The sequence below is a fragment of the Cebus imitator genome, unplaced genomic scaffold, assembly GCF_001604975.1.
Source record: "Cebus imitator isolate Cc_AM_T3 unplaced genomic scaffold, Cebus_imitator-1.0 Scaffold83, whole genome shotgun sequence".
NCBI lineage: Eukaryota > Metazoa > Chordata > Mammalia > Primates > Cebidae > Cebus > Cebus imitator.
In genome coordinates this window covers 5,875,914-5,887,345 of record NW_016107398.1, presented here as the reverse complement: position 1 = coordinate 5,887,345, position 11,432 = coordinate 5,875,914, and the positions used below count along the sequence as shown (strand labels likewise).

Here is an 11,432-nt window from a genome sequence, read left to right as displayed (position 1 = left end):
TATATGTATTACCTTGATTCCTTTTATTAAAACAGAAAACAGCTGTGCATATATTAGCTAGATTTCTAATCTCCCTATCTCTTAAAAAGCTGATTTTGTTTTTTAATTTTCTCTGCATGTGAGATAGGCCTTGCTACAGGGCCCTTGGAAACAGTTTGCGTTTATAGCTTCTGTGTCTCTGTGGGTTTCTATAGCTCCTTGAAGTCTGTTTTGTGTATCTCCTGATTTATAAGGTGTTGGTGAATCATTCCAAATAAAGACTTCTTTCTTGCAAAAACATGTAAAGAAATAGCAAGAGATGATTCAGAGTTGAAGCCAAGTACTCTCATCTCCAAAGCACTAAGCAGGGAGCTGGGCAGCCTGGCCAGCACATCATCAGCGCTCAGCTGGGCCTGTCCCTGGCATCAGAACCACTCTGCCTCCTGCTTCGCCCTCTCCAGCAAGCCCACTTTCCTCCCCCACCCCCATCTCCCGGCCACACTGGAAATCTCACACCCATTAACCTCAAGTTCACAGGCCTGTAGGGTCCATTGGTAGGCTTCGGGGGACCCACAACCCACTAGAATTACATTTGCAACCTTCGTGTGCAGATGGTCTTTAGATTTTCTGTCTCCAGGACCCTAAAACTGAAGAGGTTTAGCTGTACGTAGGTCTCCAATTCTCCTGACAAGGCAACTTTAAGTGGTATTTACACCCATAGAAACAGTAAACACTGTGACTCTCTACCTCATCATGCTTCTAGCGTAATGTGGTGACTAGAAGCCCCACCTCTGGACTAGACTGCCTCGTCTTTAAGCCTCCCTCTACCATATTCTAGCTGTGCGACCTCAAGCAAGTTGCTTAACCTCCCTGTGCCTTTGTTTTCCCAATGATAAAATGGAACAAATAACAGTACCTACCTTGTTGGTTCATTTTGAGGGTTAAAGGAGTTAATATAGGCAAAATGCTTAGAACAGAGGCTGGCACCAAAGCAGTTTCAGGTAGTGTTTGGCCTCACCCTCCTGCAGACTGATAGCTCGCAAAAGGTTCCCCCTCCATTGCTAACTGTATGCATATCTTCCGTGTGCTTGAGGACATAGCTGAGGCATATCCTAGGGGTCTGTGCAGTGGCTCGGGGTGCTCTAAATGCTTAGGTGACACTACAGAGATCCCATGGAGAGGAGTGGAAAGTGCCAATGGCTGTGTGTTGGGTAGGGGGTAGTCACGGCAGCTTCTGTACTGGGCACTCCCCAGTGGCCTCCTGGGGCTCCTACATCTGCTGGACCTAGAAGCACTGTGTTTCATTCTCCTCAACACCATCCCACCTAACACACTCTCCTCTCTGCCAACTTGATGAACATCCATTCATCCTTGAAGACTTTGCTTGGGTCCTCCACTAAGGAGTCTCTTGTGACCACTGCCTCCCCATGTGAAACATACTGCTCTGTGGCACCTGTAGTAATCTATTCTTACACTGCTATAAAGAACTGCTCAAGACTGGGAGATATATATAGATATATATATATTTTTTTGAGACGGAGTTTCACTCTTGTTACCCAGGCTGGAGTGCAATGGCACGATCTCGGCTCACCGCAACCTCCACCTCTGGGGTTCAGGCAAGTCTCCTGCCTCAGCCTCCTGACTAGCTGAGACTACAGATGTGTGCCACCATGCCTAGCTAATTTTTGTATTTTTAGTAGAGACAAGGTTTTACCATGTCGGCCAGGCTGGTCTTGAATTCCTGACCTTAGGTGATCTGCTGGCCTCAGCCTCCCAAAATGCTGGAATTACAGGCGTGAGCCACCATGCCAGGCCTTTTTGTTTTCTATGTAGCTCTGTTTCTAAAAGGGATTTGAGCACTCTCAAGGAAGCAAATACCTACCTGGCCTATGAAGCCCAGGGCAGACATTGCTAATCAATCACAGTACTGATTCTAAATAAACTCAGATATAACCTTTTTTCTTTTCCTTCCTTCCTTTTTTTTTTTTTAATGCATAATCTTTCTCAGCATTGTGTTAGTCAGTTGGAGATTGGCCATAATTTTAAAAAATAGAAAAAAAACCTATGTATCACCAAAGACTCACACATCAACCTGATTTAAAGTCTTTTTAGTACATTTATCGTTATTATTATTATTTTATTGTATTTGGGCTCTGGGGTACATGTGTACATCCTATATCCTGCAGGATTGTTGCATAGGTACATACATGCCATGGTGGTTTGCTGTCTCCATCCCCCCCACCCATCATCGTCTATATCAGGCATTTCTCCCAGTGTTATCCCTCCCCATCCTCCCCGCCCCCCTGCTGTCCCCCCTCCTCTCCACCCTGCCACCTAGCCCTGTGATTGTTGTTCCCTTCCCTGTGCCCAAGTGTTCTCTTTGTTTATCACCCACCTATGAGTGAAAACATGCAGTGTTTGGTTTTCTGTTCTTGTGTCAGTTTGGTGAGAATGATGGTTTCTATGTTCATCTGTGTCTCTACAAAGGACACAAACTCATCATTTTTTATGGCTGCATAATATTCCATAATGTATATGTGCCACATTTTTTTTGTCCAGTCTATCATCAGTGGGCCTTTGGGTTGGTTCCAGGTCTTTGCTGTTGTAAACAGCGCCGCAATGAACACAAGTGTGCATGTGTCTTTACGATAGAACAATTTATAAGCCTTTGGGTATATACCCAGTAATGGAATTGCTGGGTCAAATCAAATTTCTATTCCTAGATCCTTGAGGAATTGCCACACTGTCTTCCATAATGGTTGAACTAATTTACACTCCCACCAACAGTGTAAAAGTGTTCCTTTTCCTCCACATCCTCTCCAGCATCTGTTGTCTCCAGATTTTTTAATGATCGCCATTCTAACTGGCATGAATGGTATCTCAATGTGGTTTTGATTTGCATTTCTCTAATGACCAGTGATGATGAGCATTATTTCATATGTTTGTTGGCTGCATATTTGTCTTCTTTTGAAAAGTGTCTGTTCATATCCTTCACCCACTTTTGAATAGGTTTGTTTGTTTTCTTGTAAATCTGCTTTAGTTCTTTGTAGATTCTGGATAGTAGCGTTTTGTCTGATGGGTAGATTGTGAAATTTTTTTCCCATTGTGTTGGTTGCTGGTTTACTCTGATTGTTTCTTTTGCTGTGAGAAGCTCTTAAGTTTAATTAGGTCCCATTTTTCTATTTTGGCTTTTGTTGCCGTTACTTTCGGTGTTTTACTTTTGGTGTTTTAGTCATGAAGTCCTTGCCTGTGCCTATGATCTGAGTGGTTTTGCTTAGGTTTTCTTCTAGAGTTTTTATGGTGTGTGTTCTTATGTTTAAGTCTTTAATCCATCTGGAGTTAATTTTTGTATAAAGTGTAAGGAAGAGGTCCCGCTTCAGCTTCCTGCATATGGCTAGCCAGTTTTCCCAACACCATTTATTAAACAGGGAATCCTTTTCCCATTGCTTATTTTTGTCCAGTCTGTCAAAGATCAGATGGTTGTAGATGTGTGGCCTTGCTTCCAAGGCCTCTGTTCTGTTCCATTAGTCTATATCTCTGTTTTGGTACCAGTACCATGCTGTTTTGATTACTGTACTCTTGTAGTATAGTTTGAAGTCAGGTAGCGTGATGCCTCCAGCTTTGTTCTTTTTGCTTAGGATTGTCTTGGCTGTGCGGGCTCTCTTTTGGTTCCATATGAGGTTTAAAGTGGTTTTTTCCAATTCTGTGAAGGTCAGTGGTAGCTTGATTGGGATAGCATTGAATCCATAAATTACTTTGGGGCGTGTGGCCATTTTCACATTATTTATTCTTCCTAACCATGAGCATGGAATGTTTTTCCATCTGTTTGTGTCCTCTCTTATTTCCTTGATCCGTGGTTTGTAGTTCTCCTTTAAGAGACCTTTTACCTCCTTTGTTAGTTGTATTCCTAGGTATTTTATTCTCTTTGTAGCAATTGTAAATGGGAGTTCACTCATGATTTGGCTCTCTGTTTGTCTGTTATTGGTTTATAGGAATGCTTGTGATTTCTGCACATTGATTTTGTATTGTGAGACTTTGCCAAAGTTGCTTATCAGCTTAGGGAAGTTTTGAGCTGAGACAATGGGGTCTTCTATGGATACAATCATGTCGTCTGCTAATAGGGACAATTTGACTTCTTCCTATCCTAATTGAATGCCCTTTCTTTTTCTTGCCTAATTGTTCTGGCTAGAACTTCCAATACTATCTTGAATAGGAGTGGTGAGAGAGGGCATCCTTGTCTAATGCCAGATTTTAAAGGGAATGCTTCTGATTTTTGCCCATTCAGTATGATATTGGTTGTGGGTTTGTTGTAAATAGCTTTTATTGTTTTAAGATATGTTCCATCGATACCTAGTTTATTGAGGGTTTTTAGCATAAAGGGCTGTTAAATTTTGTTGAGGGCCTTCTCTGCATCTACTGAGATAATCATGTGGTTTTTATCTTTGGTTCTGTTTATGTGGTGAATTACGTTTATAGATTTGTTATGTTGAACCAGCCTTGCATCCCCGGGATGAAGCCCGCTTGATCGTGATGGATAAGCTTTTTGATGTGCTGTTGGATTCAGTTTGCCAGTATTTTACTGATGATTTTTGCATCAACGTTCATCGTGGATATTGGCCTGTAGTTTTCTTTTTTAGTTGTGTCTCTGCCAGATTTTGGTATCAGGATGATGTTGGTCTCATAGAAAGAGTTAGGGAGGATTCTCTCTTTTTGTATTGTTTGAAACAGTTTCAACAGGAATGGTACCAACTCCTCTTTGTATGTCTGGTAGAATTCAGCTGGGAACCCATCTGGACCTGGACTTTTTTTGATTGGTAGGCTATTAATTGCTGCCTCAGCTTCAGACCTTGTTATTGGTCTATTCAGGGTTTCAGCTTCTTCTTGGCTTGGTCTTGGGAGTGTGCAAGTGTCCAGGAATTATCCATTTCTTCCAGGTTTACTGGTTTATGTGCATAGTTATTTGTAGTAATCTCTGATGGTAGCTTGTATTTCTGAGGAATCAGTGGTGATCTCCCCTTTATCATTTTTTTGTTTTGTTTTGTGTTTTGTGACAAAGTCTTGCTCTATCACCAGGCACCAGGCTGGAGTGCAGTGGCGTGATCTCAGCTCACTACAACCTCCGCCTCCTGGGTTCAAGCAATTCTCCTGCCTCAGCCTCCCAAGTAGCTGGGACTACAGGCACGCACCACCATGCCCAGCTAATTTTTATATTTTTTAGTAGAGATGGGATTTCACCATGTTGGCCAGGATGGTCTCGATCTCTTGACCTCGTGATCCACCCGCCTCAGTCTCCCAAAGTGCTGGATTACAGGCATGAGCCACTGCACCCGGCCCCTTTATTGTTTTTTATTTCATCTGTTCGATTCCTCTCTCTTTTCTTTTTTTACTAGTCTAGCTAGTGTCTATTTTGTTGATCTTTTCAAAAAACCAGCTCCTGGATTTTTTGAATGGTTTTTTGTGTCTTTATCTCCTTCAGTTCTGCTCTGCTCTTAGTTATTTCTTGTCTTCTGCTTGCTTTTGAGTTTTTTTACTTTTGCTCCTCTAGCTCTTTCAATTTTGATGATAGGGTGTTGATTTTAGATTTTTCCTTGTTTCTCATGTGGGCATTTATTGCTATAAATTTCCCTCTAGACACTGCTTTAAATGTGTCCATAGGATCTGGTACATTGTGTCTTCATTCTCGTTGGTTTCAAAGAACATTTTTATTTCTGCCTTCATTTCATTGTTTATCCATTTGCCATTCAGGAGCAAGTTGTTCACTTTCCATGTGATTGTGCAGCTTTGAGTGCTTTTCTTAATCCTGAGTTCTAATTTGATTGTGCTAAGGTCTGAGAGACTGTTTGTTATGATTTCCATTCTTTTGCATTTGCTGAGGAGTGATTTACTTCCAATTGTGTGGTCAACTTTGGAGTAAGTGCAATGTGGGGCTGAGAAGAACGTGTATTCTGTGGATTTGGGGTGGAGTGTCCTGTAAATGTCTATTAGGTCCACTTGGTCCAAATCTGCATTCAAGTCCTGGATATGCTTGTTGACTTTCTGTCTTGTTGATCTGTCTAATATTGTCAGTGGAGTGCTAAAGTCTCCCACTATTATTGTAAGGAAGTCTAAGTCTCTCTGTAGGTCTTTAAGAACTTGCTTTATGTATCAGGGTGCTACTGTATTGGGTGCATAAATATTTAGGATAGCTCTTCTTGTTGCATCAATCCTTTTACCATTATATAATGCCCTTCTTTGTCTCTTTTGTTCTTTGTTGGTTTAAAGTCTGTTTTATCAGAGACTAGGATTGCTACCCTTGCTTTTTTTTTTTTCTTTTCTTTTTTTCTCCATTTGCTTGGTAAATCTTCTTCCATTCCTTTATTTTGAGTCTATGTGAGCTCTGCATGTGAGATGGGTCTCCTGAATACAGCACACCAATAGGTCTTCACTTTTTATCCAGTTTGCCAGTCTGTGTCTTTTGATTGGGGCATTTAGGCCATTTACATCCAATGTTAATATTGTTATGTTTTAATTTGATCATGCCATTTTGTTACTAGCTGGTTGTTTTGCCCACTAATTGATATGGCTCCTTCATTGCATTGTTATTCTTTACCATTTGGCACATTTTTGCAGTGACTGGTACTGGTGGTTCCTTTCCCTGTTTAGTACTTCCTTCAGTAGCTCTTGTAAGGCAGGTCTTGTAGTGATGAAATATCTCAGCAATTGCTTGTCTGTAAAGGATTTTATTTCTCCTTCACTTATGAAGCTTAGTTTGGCCGGATATGAAATTCTGGGTTGAAACTTCTTTCCTTCAAGGATGTTGAATATTGGCCCCTACTCCCTTCTAGCTTGCAGGGTTTCTGCCGAGAGATCTGCTGTGAGTCTGATGGTCTTTCCTTTGCGGATGACTTAAGCTTTCTCTCTGGCTGCCCTCAGGATTTTTTCCTTCATTTCAACCCTGGTGAATCTGACAACTATGTGCCTTGGGGTTGCTCTTCTTGAGGCATATCTTTGTGGGGTTCTCTGTATTTCCTGGATTTGAATGTTGGCCTGCCTTGTTAGGTTGGGAAAGTTCTCTTGGAGAATATCATGAAAAGTGTTTTCCAACTTGGATTCATTGTCCCCGTCACATGTAGGTACACCGATCAAATATAGATTAGGTTATTTTAACATAATCCCATAGTTCTTGGAGGCTTTGTTCATTTTTTTCATTCTTTTTTCTCTAATCTTGCCTTCTCATTTTATTTCATTGATTTGATCTTCTATCTCTGATATCCTTTCTTCTGCTTGATCGATTCAGCTGTTGAAACTTGTGTATGCCTTGCAAAGTTCTCATGCTGTGTTTTTCAGCTCCATCAAGTCGTTTATGTTCTTTTCTCAGCTAGTTATTCTAGTTAGCATTTCATCTAACCATTTTTCTAAGGTTAAAAGACAAAAGAAACTAAGGTTCTTAGTTTCTTTGCATTGGGTTAGAACATGGTCTTTTAACTCAGAGAAGTTTGTTATTACCCACCTTCTGAAGCCAGCTTCTGTCAATTCATCAGATTCATTCTCTTTTTTTGTTCCCTTGATGGTGAGGAGTTGTGATCCCTGGGAGGAGAAGAGGTGTTCTGTTCTTTGATAATTTCATCCTTTTTGCACTGGTTTTTTCCCGTCTTTGTGGATTTATCTCCGTTTAATCCTTGAAGTTCGCGATTTCAAGAGGAGTCTCTGAGTGGACCCTTTTTTTCTGTTGAGGTTGGAGCTGTATCTTTTTTGGCCTGTAGAGGGCATTGCTGGGCTCTCTCGGGTTCAGTCAGGTTGTTGGGTGGGTGGTCCTTCCCTGAGTTTGTTTGCAGGTGGGATTGGCCCCGCCTTCCCAATGGCCTCTCTCCTTCCCAAGCTGGATCTTCCTGGATGGGGTCAAGTTGGTGTATTTGCTGCCAAGCTCTCTAGCAAGGGCTTCAGTTTGAGTTCTGTGGAGGTGGGGCCTGCCGGGCCTTATGGCTCTGCTTTCAACTCTGCCTCCCTCAGTGGGACAATCCATCCCGCCTGCCTTAGTCCAAACTCCCGCCCAGGTCCTTCTGACAACATGCTGCTGCTCAGATTTGCATCCACTACCCACGGCACCCCACTGTCTGGCAGGGCTCTCCTGGACAGTGGGTTGCAGGAGGGATGAGGTAAGCACAGGATCCGAAAGGGAGCACGGAGAGGGCTAAGTCCCCTGACCCTCCGAGCCCGCTGCACGTTTCAAGTGGCGACGAGCCCCACCCCCGCTCTTGATTTGCCCCCCTGGGCAGCTTTCGCCCCCGGGGCCTATTTTCAGTACCCTATCAGTCCCACAGAAACGAACCTGGCACCTCGTTTGGAATCATGAAGTCCTGTAGTCCTCTGCGTCTCATTCGCTGCAAGCTGCAATCCGTGCTGGCTTCTCTTGGCCATCTTGGCCCCCCACCCCCGCCCCTGCCACATTTATTATTTTAATTGGGTTAAATCCTCCCTTACCTTAACAACATTTTACTTTGTTCATTTATTTAGCAAACCCTTCTCTAAAGGGATCGTAAAGGTGTCCATTTGACTTAACATGAATAACTTCTCAACACACAGGGTAGGAGAGGAAGTGGAAGAGATCACAAACTTCAGTTTGTTCAGCCAATGATCCCAAGTGCAGAATCAATCAGGTTTTTATTTGGCATCTGTGAAACTGACACCAGAGAAGAGAATGGGGTGAAAGTAGGCGAGTAGGCGAGAGGTCATGGGCGGGGTGCAGGGCTACCTCATCACATTCTCATTTTAGGAACTGACACGAGCATGTGACAAAGGCGTGGAGTCTTGTGACAGGTACTAACTATTCCTCCTGGGACTTCGGGTGTCACTTAGCCACAGATGGACAAAGAACAATCTGTCATTTACTTTGAAAACATCCTTGACCTTGTGTCATAGGAAAACACTGAACACTCTTCATTCAGCTGCCTCTCCCCAGCCCAGCTCTGAAAAGAATGATTTCCTCTTAAGAATGCTGGGGCTGTCTGCCATTTCTAGTGACGTGTGGGTGCCTTGGAACATACATGCAGCTTTGTCCCTTCAGGGTCCTGAGCCCACAGGGCTGAAACTGGCCTCATAGGTGGCATAGCCACTGCCCTTCTTGCAACCCCAGGAGAGGCTGGTTTATCATAGGATTCATTTATTATTTATGAAAACATCTGAGAGAGAACAAACATGCTGCCTGAAGGGAAATTCAAGGAGCTCCCCTAACCACTGCTCAGCCCAAACCTGCAGGGGTGCCTGGTGACCTCAGCCTGCAGCTCTTCCTCCTCCACGCCCTCCCTGTTCTGTGATTTCTGCCTACCGTTCTGGTCATGAAAAACTTAGCAATATTCAGGGGGTTGGAGCTTCTTGAATTCTTCCACATTACTTGTATTCTATACTTTCACCTATTTAGGAAATAGAGTAAACTGGAATGAGTACCTACTTCTAACATGTTTCTGTGGGTTTGAGGTGATATTACCAGAACCCTTAGAAACAGGGCTCAAGGAAAGAGTTTCCTCCCACTCCATTTTCATCAGAGACAGGACATCTTGCTCTGGCATTTGCTGTTCTACTATTTAGAAAATGGTCTTGGAACCTCCTGATGCTTACCACAGGCTGTGTTCTTACACTAACTGTATAGAAAGAGGAGGTAGAGTAAACCTACTCCATACACACCTCAGTTCAGGCCCTGTGTCTGGTCTGTGTTGTGAATAGGGGAACATAGAGGAAGAGAGAAAGAAAAAAAGAAAGAAAATGGTCTTGGTCCAAATGTGTAAGGATGATTGTAAATACACACACACACATATACAGAGAGAGAGAGAGTGAGAGCAGGATTCTTACTCTGAAATCCTCTGCAAGGCAGAGGTACAGCTTAAGCCCATGGCCTCTGACTTCTAGATGCCTTTGAGTACTGCTTTATGTTAATTTTCATTTGGGAATGTCATAGCGCTATACCAACACTGCTTAGGTAAAATACAGTAGTAACAGTTACAAACATAAAGAGAGCATCTAGGTTATGCCATCTGCTTTCACATGCAGCCTCTCATTCCAACCTTATTCAGTTCTCTGGGCATGATCAAGTCATTATTCAGAAAACTTGGGTGCTGATAACAGCCTATCCAGGCTAATACACCACTAAGACACAGAGCTGAGATTTGAACCCGGGTCTAGAAGCTGACTCTAAAAACAGCGCTTGTTCAACTATTCTTGATCCATAAAAAGGTGCATACTTCCCTAAGAAAATGTGGATTTTTTTTTTCTCTATTAGACAATGGAGTCCATTTGACTTAACATGAATAACTTCTCAACACACAGGGTAGGAGAGGAAGTGGAAGAGATCACTTATTCCATCCCCAGATTGCTTACTGACCAACACCAAGGCAGAACAGCAGAGCCAGCGAGTATCGCCTGCTGCAGTCAAGCCCTGGAACAAATGACCCACGTACCCTTGGTGCATGCCTTTTGCCTGTATCATCACGCTCTGTGCTCCAGCCATGAGTACCTGTCCCTGGACTTGGCAGAAGCTCTCACTCCCTAGACCTCCTCTCAGCTTTATTTTGATAAATGCCCTCCTCTCTCCCTGACTTTCTGCAAGGCTCATTTAACTGTCTGGGCTTCTATGAGCCTTTAGTGATTTCCTCAGGCAAAAACCATCAAACTTTGTGCTTCCATAGCAATTTGCACCCGAAATATGGCATCTATCACTTGATACCATGAACTGTTTTTGTTTCTTCCTTTCCTTGTTAGTCTGTGAAATCTCTAAAGGCAGGGAACAAGAGTTATTTGTCTCTCTAGAGGCCTAGCACAGGTCCTCAATAATGTTCAGTTCAATGGAATGGAATTTATTTAAATTGAATTACACTGGCACACTAACTCAAAATTTAGGCACAGATATGCTCTGGGGCATGTGATGAGGAGCATTTGTTAATCAAAAGGCCAAGAAGCAATTATTCTCATAAGCCACGCCCAGGTTTGCAAACCATGTGATTGAATATGTGTACAGTACTGTGTGCAAGGTAGCCACAGCTGTTGCATAAAATGTATAATTCTGTGATATAAAAATGTGATAGAATGAGGCAATTTTCACATGATGCCTAAAATATTGTGTCAGTGAGATGTTTAACAGAGACACCATGTGTTGTTGACAGAGTTGACTCAAAGTAGAAATAGAAATTGAACCATAAGTTTGAGACAGTCTTTTAAACGGCTGGGAATAGACTCAAGGATGCTCTTCAGGGGTCTGTTCTAGAAGTTTTACCTTAGTAATCAGCCAGTAATCTTAGTGATCAGTCAATAATCACACACTCTTTGGGGCTTTGTATCTATCATCTCTTGTCATCCTCCCCACACACGTAGGAGGAAGACACTATTGCCCTCCCACTTCTTGGATGGGGAAACTGAGGCAGCTTGAGGTTAAATAACCTGCTCAAGGTCTCGGAGGTGGTGAGTGGGGAGGTGGGATCTGAACC

The 11,432-nt window shown here is 42.8% G+C and overlaps 1 non-coding gene across 1 annotated transcript; it reads left to right on the top strand.

Moving 5' to 3' along the window:
- The first annotated feature begins 9,556 nt into the window (after positions 1-9,556).
- On the top strand, positions 9,557-9,688 carry LOC119472066. The gene has a single exon (XR_005201173.1). It is a non-coding gene; the product is annotated as a small nucleolar RNA SNORA51 (small nucleolar RNA).
- Positions 9,689-11,432: the final 1,744 nt, after the last annotated feature.